This window comes from Martes martes (assembly GCF_963455335.1).
Source record: "Martes martes genome assembly, chromosome: 9".
Lineage (NCBI taxonomy): Eukaryota > Metazoa > Chordata > Mammalia > Carnivora > Mustelidae > Martes > Martes martes.
The window spans coordinates 86733417-86745852 of NC_137896.1; positions in this window are offsets into that span (position 1 = coordinate 86733417).

Below are 12436 nucleotides of genomic sequence, written 5' to 3' on the forward strand. Positions count from 1 at the left end.
GCATTAACTAAGCACCTACTATGTGTGAAGCATCCATTTTGTGTTTTAAACTAATGCTCTCCAAAGCAGGGTGTGAGATCCCTAACGAGGGCCCATTGGGGAGCAGGAAGAACATACTAGAACTTCCATTTATATTTACTTTCTAGTCTAAAAAGTAGGAAAGAGATTAAGAACACTTGTATTTAATGGAAACTAGCCCCTTTACGCCTGACATGTGAGGCATCTTGAGGGAAGAATGGGGGTTACAACCACTCCGAAGGCTGATGGTGGCATCCTCGGGTTTTCATTTGTTCATTTCTAGCATATTGAGACAAACTGCAATGAACATGACCGTATTTAGGGATTTCAAAATAATCCTCACAAGGGGCAAAGCTTGGAGTGGGACCATGCTGACCTGACCCCTGCTCATTTTAGCAGGTGAGAGAGATGTGTAAGGGAGTAATCAGTTTCACGTTGGTACAGTCTCCCTTAGAGGGCGCCTGCATGAAGAATGGAGAAGGCCAAGGTGGGTGGTGAGATCAGTTTTGTCTAGGACAGTCAGAGTTTCACAGAGGGGAAAATGTTTTAGATGGCTCTAAAACATATTCTTAAATTTGGCTGCCTGTCAGAAACACCCAGAGAAGTTAAAAGGAAAAAAAAAAAAAAAGGCTGATTCTTGGACTCCTCCCAAAACCCATCATGTCAGTGTCTCAGTGAGGAAAACTGAGAATCCACCTGTGTTTGTCCCAACATCTTCCCTGTAGCCAGAGACCCTGGAAGGGCTGGCGGGACAGGGCTGGGAGTGGGGGGCCAGATCCAGGGCCTCCAATTCTGTGCAAGCTGCCCTCTGCTGTTCTTTTCCCTGGGGCTGGGAAGGCCAGGGTCCTGCCTGCTACTCTGAGCACCTAACTGGGTCCAGAGACCAAAGTCCTAATGCCAGGACAGGAGCCTCCCAACCCTATGATCTATGCTGCATGGATTCACTTACTTCCATCTGCCCTTGGACTGTGCTTCCAGAAAAGATTTCTTTGTCAAAACACACAACAGTGAGCCTGCTTTGGCCCCAGGCTTCTGTGTCATAACTCTTTTTTTTTTTTTTATTGGAACAAAAAGAAGTAGCACATTATTGTTCTTCTGCTCCACGTTTTCTCATGCATCAAGAGAGCAAGAAGCACTTTGTGCGAACAGAAAAGCCTGCTTTGTTGTCTGAGGACAGGCAGGTGAGAAAGCCGGGGAGGCCTTTCACAGGCCATAAAAGAGACACAACACAAAACAGGCTTGAGGCGCCTGGGAGGAGGGCTTGGGAATGGGTGGGAAGAAATCATTTGTACCTCTTCCCTGGCTCATCAGGGTTTCTCACATTTCACTAGTAAAAGTGACCTCGGCAGGCCCGTGCCAAGGTTCCCTGGCAGAGTCTTGCTACTTGGGAGGGTCATTTTGGGACAGCTGTATGCAGTGATGATGTTTCTGAAAAATGGAATGAGTTGATCATGTTGCTGAGAACACTTTGGTGTTTTAAGATGCCTCAGTGCTAAGGATATGACCATTAGTAGTGTGCTTTCCACGTGTCAGCTTTTCCCCATGACCTGTGAGGGGACAAGGTGGGTGTTGTCATCTGCAACGACAGAGGAGACCACCGAAGCTCAGAGAGCCTGATCTCCCACAACACAGCCAAGTTCACCTCCCCATGCGTGTGTTTTACTTGACTCCAGTGATGTCAGAAACCATTTAGTATTGGAAGTATTTCCCTACGTTATTGGCTTCACAAATCTGAATTCTTTTTTTAAAAAATATTTTATTTATTTATTTGTCAGAGAGAGAGTGAGCACAGACAGACAGAGTGGCAGGCAGAGGCAGAGGAAGAAGCAGGCTCCCTGCTGAGCAAGGAGCCCGATGTGGGACTCGATCCCAGTACCCTGGGATCATGACCCAAGCCAAAGGCAGCCGCTTAACCAACTGAGCCACCCAGGCGTCCCACAAATCTGAATTCTTACACGCTGGATATTCTTCAAGTGAGCGTGAGGTCGATTCAACTGATAAGTTAGCAAAACCTCCTAAGATGTGTACATCTTAGAAAAGCATCCTTCATTAATATGATTAAATTTTTCAACAACACAGAAATGAATAAACAAGTAGAAATTCCCCTGTCAGCTAGGTCTCTTTTTCTACCTCCAGATAAATGCTCTCACTAGAACAGCGATTCTCAGAGTTTAGGGAGCATGATAACCTGGAGGGCTTGTAAACCAGATTGCTGGGCCTCACCCCTAGAAATTCTCATTCAGCTGGTCTGGGTGGGGCCTGAGAATTTGTGTTTCTAATAAATTTCCTAATGATGCTGGTGCTGCTGGTACAGGGACCTCATTTTAAGAATCACTGTTTTATAGTGTTTTTATTTTTCCTAAGCTTATCCCTATAGCTCTGCATGTATATAAGCACAGTTATTAAAAATGAACCCATTTACTTAGACTTCTGAAATTTGTTCATTTTCATTTAACAAAACATCCTAGACATCGTTCCAACTCTGAAGATTAGGATGTACACCATTCTTTTTATTTATTTTTAAAGATTTTATTTATTTATTTGACAGAGAGAGACATAAGCACAGACAGCAGAAGGCAGATGGAGAGGGAGAAGCAGGCTCTCCACTGAGCAGGGAGCTCAATGCGGGGCTTGATCCCAGGACCCAGGGATCATGACCTGAGCCGAAGGCAGACGCTTAACCGACTGAGCCACACAGGCATCCCTACACCATTCTTTTTAATGGCTGCATGGACTTCCATTGTATGTCTGTACGATTATTTATTTAACTAGTCTCTATTACTGAATGTTTCAATTGTTTCCATTTTTTTTCCTACTACAAACAATAGTACAGCTCTTTTCAACTATCTTTACACATTTGTGCTACCAAGGATGAAGGACAAATTCCCAAAAGTGGAATAAATGGCTGAGAGTGATTATGTGTCTTCAGATATTACATGACTCTTCTAAATTACATTCCTGCCAATAGAAGTTGAAGAATCCTTCATCAACACCAAACATTCTGTATGATTTTTATCTTTTCTTATTGTTAGGTGAAAAATGCTATATTGTTATTTTATTTCATTTTTTCATTTTTTATTTTTTTTATTTCATTTTTTTTAAAGTACGTTCTACATCCAGCGTGGAGCCCAAGCAGGGCTTGAACTGGACCCTGAGATCAAGACCTGAGCTGAAATCAAGAGTCTGATGCTTACTGACTGAGCCATCCAGACCCCTCCCGTTTTGTTACTTTTATCTGCATGTCTCTATTAGTAAAGTTGGGCATATGTTATTGGCCAGTTACATTTCTTTTTCTGTAATATGTCTGCTTATATCCTTTGCCTGTTTTTCAGTGAAAGGGAATTCAGAATGGCAGAAAAATGCATGGCAATTTCTTCACTGCATTGGGCATGGCTTGGGCTCCTGACATCTTGTTGAAGCATTTTGGAGGTGAAAGAAGAGAAACAGGAGACAAATACTCAACATCAAAAACACCCTCAAATAATCCGACTAAAAAATGGTGGAAGAAAATACCTTAAATGTTTATTAAAATAAATAAATAAATTTTAAAAAATGGTGGAAGACCTGAACAGACATTTTGCCAAAGAAGACCTACAGAATGGCCAAAAGACACACGAATGATGCTCACCATCTCTCATCATCAGGGAAATGCAAATCCAAACTACCACGAGAGACCACCTCACGCCTGTCAGAATGACTAATGTCACAAAGTCAAGAAATAAGCATTAGTGAGGATATGAAGAAAAAGGAATCCTCATTCACTGTTGGCGGGAATATAAATTGGAGCAGCCACAGTGCAAACAGTATGGAGGTTCCTCAAAAAATTGAAAATAGAATTACCATATGATGCAGCGATTCCACGACTAGGTATTTGCCTAGCGAAAATGAAAACACTAATTTGAAAAGATATCTGCATCCCTATGTTCATGGCAGCATCATTTACAACAGCCAAGATATGGCAGCAACTCGCGTCCATCAGAGATGAATGGATAAAGAAGAAGTGGTTTACGTACACACACACACACACACACACACACACACACACACACACACATACACACACTGGATTATTACTCAGCCATAAAAATAATGAGATATTGCTGTTTGTGACATCATGGATGGATCTAGAAGGTATTATGCTAAGTGAAATAAGGCAGTCAGAGAAAGACAAATACCATACGATTTCACTCACACGTGGAATTTAAGAAACAAAACAAACAAGGAAAAAAAGAGACAAACAAAAAAACCCGACTCTTAAAGGGAACTGGTGGTTGTCAGAGGGGAGCTGGGGGGGGGGTGGGGAAGAGGGTGAAATAGATAAAAGGGATTAAGAGGCACAAAATTCCAGTTACATAATAAAGAAGTCACAGTGATGAAAAGTCCAGCATAGGGAACCCCATGGATAACACTGTAATGCTGTTTGGTGACACACGGGGACTATCCTTACTGTGGGGAGTCCTAACTAACACACAGAGCTGTTGAATCATGTTGTACACCTGAAACGAACCACCCCTGGACGTTACTTGTACTTCAATAAAAATAAAATTCAGTTAAAAAAAAAAAGAGAAACAGGAAACAAGCCACAGAAATGAGCAAACCTGATTAGACGGGGGAGTTTAGAAGAACAAAATGAACAGAGATTGCTTAGGCCAGAGAAGACGCCTGAACGGGCAGTGAGAAGGAGAAAAGCCTTACGTTTCTGAGCGGTGAGTCTTTGAGAAGGGTGGCTGATGTGGAACATGTACCCTTTCTGCCAGAACGTGGGCCAACCTGAATTTCCACAGGTGGGCTTTCTCAGTTTAAGGAAGTTCTTTCTCATTATAAGGGCCAGTCCTTGTCTCCATTCCTATTCTCAGAGACATTTCAACTCAATGGGAGATGATTTTGATGCTGTTCTCCCCTACACTTCAAATCGTGGGGTGTGATCTTCCCAGTACCTCTGGTTCTTTTTTTCTTTCTTTGTTTGTTTTTTTTTTTTTTTAAATAAATTAAAAAAAAATGGTGGAAGACCTGAACAGACATTTTGCCAAAGAAGACCTACAGAATGGCCAAGAGACACATGAATGATGCTCACCATCTCTCATCATCAGGGAAATGCAAATACAGGTCAGCCTGATTTCATGTAATGAAAAGTTTGGGGCTCTTTGTACTGTAGTGTTCGGAACTGTTCCTCCATCCTTGCCAGCGGCCTGTGGCCTCCGTACTTTTCAGGGCTCATTTACGGAGCTGTGTCCTTTGCCTGGATGTTGACTCTGGCACCAGAGTTAATATGACAGCCGCCCAGCCCAGCAGCTGAGAGGTCCCCTCTCTCCACAGGACCTGAGCAAGTGGTTTGCATTCAGGGAGTTTCCAGTGATGTTATAACCCAAACATCAGCCCTTCTTGTGTGTGTCCTCTGTTTGTTTCACTGCCACAATCTTGACTCTGATCTCATTACTGGGCTCTTATTCCTCAGAGAGCATCTGCTTGTCCCCAAAGCAGGAGTGAACAATGCAGTAAGAGGAAGGTGCTGTCAAGGCTGTGGGGGCCCCTGACTTCCGTCTCCCATGAACAGACTTCGAGTCCAAGTAGAAAACCTAGGCACTGTCGGCTTCTTCCAACTCCTCACCCCTATGTCTCCCCAGTAGCTAGATCCTATCAAATCTCTAAGGTCTATGATCTTCTTCATCTTTATTATCCCTGGTTTAATCTAAGGCCTTTTTTCCTTTCCTGAGTGAATGCATCAGTCTGCCAGCTTCCTCCAGTCCCATCCCCCTCCCATCCATCTAATCATTCATTCATTCATTCATTCTTTCATTCATACGATGTTCTGTGAGAATTGACTTGTCTCTGTGCCAAACACATTCAAGAAACGCCACAAGGCTGTGAGTTATTAGTTACAAAGAAGATATCCAGGCTATCAACCATCTTGGTTCAAAGGAGTTGGGGGACTTTCCAGGGTGGGGTTTCACAGGCAGATGAACTTGAGGTGGGCCTTGGAGTGTGTGCAGGTAATGTGGAAAATTCCATGAGTCATCCACCTACCAGTTAGTCCCCATTCCTTCTTGCTGTGGTGGTGTGATTTGTTCACCTCTATGCCCAGCAAGGTTGTTTCTGACTTCATTTAGGTCACTTGTAGTTGGGTCTTCAGTTATTAGGAGCCCAAAGTATGGTGCAGGTGGGATGTAGCCCAGGGCAGGGGGGATGGCTCCTTCCTGGCTTGCTGCAATGGGGTCACAAGAGGTGCCATTTGTTTCTCTGATTTCTCCAAGGTCGAGCCTGCAGACTGGCTGGAGGGAGAAGATGAGGGTCAGGAGCTGGTGCGTGGGTCAGGGAGCTTCTCTTTCATTCTTAAGCCAGAGAGTGCCAGCACATCCAGAAATCATGAACACCCAAGCTGGGGGAAGGCATCTTGACAATCATCTAGGTCAGAGGTCAGGAAGGTGATGTAAATGAATGAAACAGACCCGTGTTTGGATAATAGACATATAGGAATAGCCTTCATTTAACGAAGAAGGGTGCTCTCTAGAATTTTCCCCCAAGCAGATGGACCTCTTGGTTGACTGCTCTTTTTTCTTATGGGAATGCAAAAAGAAAAACTGTTCTATTGAAAAATAAACCACCTAATACTCAGCTTCTGATTGTAGGGACAAGAGGCTATACTAGGAACGTGAACTGGAAACGGAATGACTGTAGGTGGCACCAAGGGGTTGTTGCCACATGGGAATCCTGGAGCAGTCTGATAGGTCTTCTGATTTCTCAAGAGAATCTGGGAACATGATTTAAAAAAAAAAAATCCCATTGCTTCCTGCCTGTGTGCTCTATAGGAACACATAGCAGGAAGCAGAGTCGGGAGATAGAGACATTTGGGGTTAGGAGTGAGGGCGGGGTGGAGTGAAGATTCAGGGAGATGGAGTCAGGAGCAGGGGCTTTTGAGGGACAGAAGCTGGATTCTGATCTAGGTGAGAAACAGGCAAATGAGATAAAAAAGAACACTACAGAAAATGCAGAAAAGCATAAAGAAGAAAATGAGAGTCATAATCCTGCTATGTAAAAATTAAGAAAGTGAGTGAAATTAAGAAAACCCGGCGGTGCCTGGGTGGCTCAGTTTAAGTGTCTGCCTTCAGCTCAGATCATGATCCCAGGGGCCTGGGATCGAGACCCGCACTGGGCTCTTTGCTTAGCCGGGAGCCTGCTTCTCCCTCTCCCTCTGCTGCTGCCCCTGCTTGTGCTCTCTCCTGTACACTCTCTCTCGCTCTCAAATAAATGCATAAAATCTTAAAAAAATGAATCAAGAAAAAAGGTGTGTTGGACTCTTGATTTTGGCTCAGGTCATGCTCTCAGGGTCATAGGATCAAGCCCCGTGTTGGGCTCTGTACTCAGTGCAGAGTCTGCCTGAGATTCTCTCTCTCCCTCTGCCCCTAGCTCCCCACCTCAACGTATGCATTCTTTCTCTCTCTCTAAAACACAAAACAAAATCCCATTTACAATTGTTGTACCAAAACCAATAAACTATCTAGGCATAAACTTAACTACAGAAAAAGCACTAATTTTAAACGTCTTTCCTTATGGTCTTTTCCCCCCACCATATAGTCATCTTTCCTGATATTAGATTATGATCATTTCCCCTTTATCATTACATTCTCTCTGAAAACTTACTTTTGAAATGCGATAGCTCAGTGCAGCGTGGGGGCAATGGCTCATGTAACTTTACACATTCAAATCCTGTCAGAATAAAACTCCCTCCCGAGTCTTGGTTGGTTGCTCCATTAGCTCAATGAAATGTCACCTGCTGTCTACAGTGGTAGAAGAAGGTCTGCACGCCGTGCTTAGGCAGTGGTCAGCATGTAGGGAGGGCTACAAACTGGCAGAGAGAGGTCTAGGCAGGAGGGGAGCAAGGCTGAGCCAGTCATTGCAGATCTTTAAGTGGAACTAAAATCAAATTTAAATCGTGCCCTGAGTGTGAATCCCTTTAGGGACGGTTAATGACTTAAACCACATATAAGCCACATGTGCTCCTGGTTTCCACAGGGGGCTCTAAGAGTGGGTGGGGAAGCTTCTACATTTGCCTCTTGCTAAAAGCACTCTCAGATGGCAGAGCTTGGAGTGGAAGAAAGGCTACAGGCAAATCCATGTCCAGTCCTGGAAGGACGATTCCAAGTGCTGGCTGAGCAGCAATTTCTGACAGTTAGTCAGCACTGCGAGGTGCGTCACCCCCCAGCTGTCCCCCCTGGGGCAGGTGTCCCTGGGGCCCGCTGGAGGGGAGGGGGCTGAGGGAAGAGGGCCTGCCAGAGTCCCTCAGGAATGAGGTTGTCACATGCCCTCTGAGTGTCATCTTTGTGTCTGTCACCTCTCACTGCCCTCTGGTTTAGGGGTGGCGGGTCCCGGCAGACACACTATACCTGCTTTGTGACTACGTGTGTCTCCCTGAGGGTGTGTTCCCGGTGTCTTGTGCAATGACTGTTGAGGCGCAGGGCACACGTCTGAATGCATTTCCCAGGCAGCTGGCATGATGAAACCTGGCTGGCCCAGCTCCCCTGTGAACACTTGGCTCCCTCCTCTCTACTGTGTTTCCTGAGCAGACACTTGACATGGTAGTGGGAACTGGTCTCGGAGAGCATTCACACCACACCTGTATTGAGTGAGATTTTGCTTTGTGTGTATGTAGCACGATTCCAGGGGATCAATGAGGGTGAAACCAGCAAAGCAAACACGTGGAATGTAGTCTGTTTGTATTGCTAATAATAATTGATACAATAGCCATTTATTGAGTATTTGCTATATGCTGGTCTTCAGGCTAAGAGCTTTTATGCATTAACTTATATATTTAAGCCTCACAAAACCTTCCTGAGTTAGGTACAATGAATACCCTCTTTAAAAAAATTGTTCTGGGGCGCCTGGGTGGCACCAGGAGGTTAAGTGTCTGACTCTTGATTTTGGCTCAGGTCATAATCTCAGGGTAGTGAGATCGAGCCCTGCATTGGGTTCTGTGCTCAGCAGGGAGTCTGCTTCTCTCCTCCTCTCTCCCCCTCTTTCCATCCTTCCCCACCGCCCCCACATTTTCTCTCTCTCAAATAGATACATCTTAAAAAATTGTTCTGAGATTTTTAATTAAAAATTTTTAAATTAAAATATTTATTATTGAAGTATGTTGACATAAAATGTTAAATTAGTTTCCGGAGCACACACAGTGACTGGAGTATTCTGTGGCTTATGCAATCCTCACCAAGGTAAGTGTAGCTACTATCTGTCTCCCTACACCATTGGTACAATATTTTTAATTATATCCCCTATGCTCTACTTTTCATCTCTGTCACTTACTTACTTATGACTGGAAATTTGTGCAAAAATAGGTGAAGGGGATTAAGAGGTACAAGTTTCCAGTTATAATACCTGCATTGGGTATTAAACCTAATAATGAGGAAACTGAGACCCAGGGAAGCTGAGTAATCTGCCCAAAGTCCAGAGTGGTGGGACCTGGACTTAATCACATGCCTAGTTACCTGACCATGAAAGCATGTTCATAGGAATTAACTGCAAAGTAGAGCAAATGTTTAACTTACATTGCTTATATTGCTTTATTTATCACTGTCTTATAATACGTTTTCAGGCCTTAAACTTAAAGGAGAAAAGGAAGACTTTCCTGAGTAAGACAGGAAACCCAGTACGCTGGCAGATGTGAGGATTTGCAGAAGTCGTGTTTGTGACTCATTCAACATACACAAAAAAACAGCCAACAAGTTTTGCGTGTAATTGACTTAAATGATGCCCCTTTTCTGAGTGCAAAATTTGGAAGACAGCTTGTACTTGGCTGGAAAGTTTGTCCAACATGCACACAGATAATCAATGACAGTATGGATGTTGATTCTAAGAATAGCAGAGAAGAAAACCTGATTCAGCTGGAAGAAGTGCTAAAACTTTGTGGTCATTACAGTTTTCAAACCCATGAAAGCAAACTGAATTTGCTCCAGAAGCTGGAAAAAGAGAAAAAAAGTAGGCTCACTAAAAAAGGCAAAAACTGGTTCTGACTGGTAAGTGACACCAGAGAAGAGCAGGGCCTGCGATCGCCAGGGTCTCCTCATTTTCAGTGGAATGGACTCGGAGACTGCCTCAATGAAGACTGTTCAGGATGTTTCTATGCTTGTCCTGCCTGGGCTCCCACCCAAATGGGGTTCTCAGTGCTGCTGAGACCTCAAGCGACTTCAGGAGCTAAGTGAAACCGAAGGAAGAGAAATCATCCATAATGTTGGATAATTTCTGGTATCATATCATGGGATCTTTAAAGATATCTTCTCTATTTCTTTTAAAAAAGATTTTATTTATTTATTTTAGAGAGAGAGAGAGATAGCGAGGAGTGGGGCAGAGGGAGAGGGAGAAAATCTCATGCAGACTCCCCACTGACTACAAGCCCAACGCGGGGCTCCATCCCACCACCTCAAGATCACAACCTGAGCTGAAACCAAGAGTCGGACGCTCAACGGACAGAGTCACCCAGGTGCCCCAAAGGTCCCTTCTGTATTTCTAAAACTGTCATCCTAAGGTACATTTTTAAGCTGACTGCCGAATAATGAAAATTTGAAAACCATCTCAGCATGCACTCAGCGTGTACTAATGTTGCATTTAAGTGCTTTAAGATTCGTTACTTGATGTAACTTCAATGGGCTATTATTCAGCAGTCAGGTTTAAGCCTGTCTGTCAATATCAACAAGTAGGTAAAGGCCGTCCTAGTCCAGCACAGTTCAAGTGTCAGTTACCATGGTATATACTGCGAGTTGCTAGCCGAACTACAAACACCCCTGCCAGATGATGGGTCCACAGATCATTACATAACAGATGTGCTTCGTGATCAGTGACCAATCACGGTACTTCTCTCAAATTCTGCTAATGATTCGTCACTGCACATCTGTCACTCAGTTCATTCACAGACCGCAAAGCATGGGTGTGTTGTCTCTGTCTCACCCATGTGACATTTTACAAAAATGGATCCCCAAAAGAACTGGCCAACAAAGATGAAAGTGTAGAGAAGAAATGAAAAAATTAATACTTGCAGTGAGACTTGAATGTAAATGGAGTTGTAGAAGTAATCAATGGTGGGAAGGTTGACACTGCTGCTGTTCCAGAGCCAAAATATGCCGCTAGAGGAACCTCCTGAAGGCACCCCTAACATAAATGGGGAAATGGGTGTGATGAAAAGGATGAACATGGCCCAAAGGAAGTGATGGTAAAAAAAATTCATGGTAAAGGAAATTGCAGAGTGATTTTACAATATTGAAAGCGCAGCTGATAAGATGGCAGAAGCAGGTCCAAACGTAAAAAGAGTATGACAACTTGCAGTTGTATAGAAAAGATGCTTACTCAGTGTCATAAAGTAACAGAAAAGGCAAGTACTGTTCCAACTACTCTCGATTAGTTGTTTGCAATGAAATAACACAAATTCTCCATGTTTCTAATGTTTTAAATTACAGTGTACTAATGCTTTTTACAAGTTTTCATTTTATTTTACACTTATAACTGACAGTAAGAGATTTTAAAGGTCACAGAACAATAATTTCCCCCATCAATTATTAAGATAACTTTGAACGACCATTTTTATGGACCGACATTACTGTACAAGGCAAGGACTGTCTGTACCTGGGGACAGAGTCTACTTCAGCGAAAATTAATTTTTTTGTGTGTGTGTTCAAAGCCCACATTTAATGAAATAATGCACTAAAATAGCAAACAAAAGTACTCCTGAATTTCCATAAAGTTAAAAAATTTTTTACAAGAAAATACACATTTTAAATAAAATAAAACTTTTATTATAACTCTCTCTTCTATGCATTCTATTTTATCCTCTGTATATGTTTCACATTGAGATGCAAGTAATACTGGTTTTGTGTTTGCTCTATACCTGAATAGCCTGTTAATAATAAACATAAGTATACTAATTGCTTACTGACTTATATGTCCCCATGGGGAATGGGGCACATTCTCAGATCATTCTAAAGCTTTTTACTTGAGTTAGTATGACAGTAGTTTCTCTCCCTCCCTCTTTCTCTCTAATTATAAAATACAAAAAGAGAATAATAGGGCTAAATATTGATGACATTGACAGTGATTTTAGGGAAGATTAATTTTGATAAAACTAAGTAGTTGCGTGTTAAACTATTTTGGTAATAATTGACATATCTAGGTGCTAAAATACTTCTTCTCCCTACTTTCCCTCAAAAAAAGAAATTTTAATATTGTATAAATATTATATTGTATAAATATTATATAATATTAAATATTATTTAATATTGTATAAATATTTATAAATCAATATTGTATTTGTTCATTGTGCCTGTTTAGGAGACCAGACTTTTTGTGAGCATGCAAAGTGTTAACAGAGAAAAGTATATCTAATTTAGAGTACTTCGTAAGAAAAGCTGAGTTTTGGAAATATTAAAGTTTGGAA